Source organism: Diabrotica undecimpunctata, chromosome 11, assembly GCF_040954645.1.
Source record: "Diabrotica undecimpunctata isolate CICGRU chromosome 11, icDiaUnde3, whole genome shotgun sequence".
Classification (NCBI taxonomy): Eukaryota; Metazoa; Arthropoda; class Insecta; order Coleoptera; family Chrysomelidae; genus Diabrotica; species Diabrotica undecimpunctata.
The window spans coordinates 13,937,886-13,940,695 of NC_092813.1; positions in this window are offsets into that span (position 1 = coordinate 13,937,886).

A 2,810-nucleotide genomic window follows, 5' to 3' on the forward strand; every position below is an offset into this window, starting at 1 on the left:
ATTAATCAGGGACGTAAAATTGTAGGATGTCTGAACTCCTTATGGTAATATCGCAACTTTTCAAAAAGAAATAAAAAAGAATAGGACAAACCATGGTTGAATCAGTTCTTTGTTATTGCTCTGAAGTATGGACAATTAATGCAGACCTGAAGAGAAGATTGTTAGCAGTTTAAATGGATTATTTGAGAAGAAGTGCGCTAGAACATCAAGGCAGGAAAGAAAGACCAACGAATCTATAAGAAATAACATAAATGCTACAGAAACAGTCATTGGCAGAATACAAAGAAGAGGTTCAAAATGGTTTGAACACCTATTGAGAATGCCTGACGAACCCCAAAAACTTCACAAATGGAAGCCCCCTGGAAGAAGAAAAAGAGGTAGAACATGACGCTTATAGAATGAAGAAATTAGAAGAGCGATGGAATCGAAAGGTTTGGAGGAAGAGCATGCCTTAAACCGGCAGGATTAGCAGAGAAGAACCGGAATACGGCGATAGCAGTCTCCAAAATGTATTGTATTTACAAGTTGGATTAATGTCAAACGTCAATAAACTTATTTTAACATTCAATTGTGACTTATTCTCATTAAAATAGTAATTACTTTAAAATGCCACAAGAAAATAGCTTCAGAACAAAAGATAAGATTTTGATAAGAGAAGGGAGTGTTTCAAAAATGTCGTCAGCCTTACAGTGGCCACCCCACTTTCGAAGTATGGTACGTGCGACAGTCAAATGCACACAAGTAAGAGAGGGTGGTTTTAGTTGGTAGGCAGTATAATATTTACCTGAATCTTTGGCATTGCTATCTTTAGTACTTTAAATTAAACCCAAAATTTTAGGAACTCAAAATGGAGGTAGCATAAAAAAATTTCAACCCCCTGCCCTCAGACAAATTCTGGGCACGCCACTGGTTATGCAAGGAAGGTTTTTATTTATACTAAAATAATTAACTAAAAACGAATAAATAGGTTTTTAAAACTAAATAGGTTTTTTATAGATATATTACTTAGAGTGTAAATTTTATGATATAGTACTTTCAAAATAAAAGTTGCAGTATCTACTCTTCTGTATTTTAACTCTGTAAGTTTCAGCATGACCGGTACCTTCTCAAATTGTTTCAATTTTTTTTGAATTTTGAGTTTGTCTTTTGGAGTTGCAGATCAACCTTAATATTTGACATCGCTGTACTGGTTGTTGCTACCCACGACAAAATCGTTGAGTAAGCTTTGAAAAACTGCCAACATGAATCACTTGTGACCAAATCGTAAAAGAATTCAGTGATTATAAAATTACAATATAAATACTCTGATTGGAGTATGAATCCTAATTAGACATAATTGTATAGCGTTTAATAAATATTTTGCATCTTGGTCGTTCTGTTATTTCTGTATAAAACAGGTTGATTTTTATTCTTAAATTGACAATTTACAGTATGAAAATATTATACCCCTCCAGTACCCCCTTGAAAATTTTAAATAACAAAGGGGGTAGTATGACACATAGTTATAAAGGGATTTTAGTCCTTTGTTCATCAATATAAAGTATTTTAAGTTTGGTGCAATCATAACTGGGAAAATTGATTTTTAAGATGTAAAATTTTGATAATGTCTCTATCACAAACCTTTAGGTTCAATGAAGACAATAATGTCACATAATATTTAGAATGTATTTTTCAATGTACTTTACAATTAAATTAAATGTTAAAAATGACCACCATTCACTTAAATCAGCAATACTGTTTGGTTTATTTAAATATACTTTTGATTTTCAATAACCCCATAAGACGTAATTAAGAGGAGTCAAATCGGGGGATCTAGCCGGCCATTCGATCGTTCGAAGTCTTCCAATCCACCTATTGGGAAAAACCTCGTTTAAATAATTTCTAATTATACGTGGAAAATGCGTATTTTTGGTAGCAAATAGATCAATTTATCTCATTGGGATGATTACCATCAGGAAAAAATTTCGTAATGTAGACACTAAAAAGTTTATCAAAAAATCTAGATAAACCTCATCATTAACTGTCCTCCTTTAAAAAAAATAAGGACCAATAATTTTATTGTTAATGAGACCAGCCCAAACGTTAACTTTTTAAGCCCGTGTGAGTCTCACACACCCAGTGAGGATTTTCTCTGCTCCAATATCTATACTTCTGTTTGTTAACCGTTCCGTTTAAATAAAACGTCGCTTCATCGGAAAACACTATTTTGTTTACGAACTGCAAATTTGCGTTCATTCTGTCCATCATCATTTCACAGAATTCTTGCCTTCTATCAGGATCATCTTTATTTAACTTCTGAACCAACTGAACTTTGTAAGGGTGATATTTTTTTAATAAAAAACTCTGAAAATAGATAATTTACTTACATGATTGACGGCGGCATGTTCTCGAGTTGTCTTATGAGGATTATCCTCAATCTCTAGAAGTACATCTAACTTTTTTTCATTAGTAAATTTAAAATTTCTACCTGGTTTTTCAATATTTTTTACATGTCCGGTATAACAAAACTTCTTTTTAATTTTGCTAATAAACTGCGAAACTTGTTGACCATAGTATTGATTTTTAAACATTTCACAAAACTCCTTTTGAATTCTTGTTTTGCTACTGTTGTGAATTTATTAAAAGGTTCAATATTTATAACACTTACGGATTTAATTTATTTCTTTATTTATATTAACTTATCTGACAATAATTTATTATATCCGTACGTAACAAATTCGCGAGCGCGGGTCTTGAGAATTAACTGGCCCTCCATATAAAAATGTTGTATTTATATACGAAATCCTGATATACTAGAACAGCATCGAAAG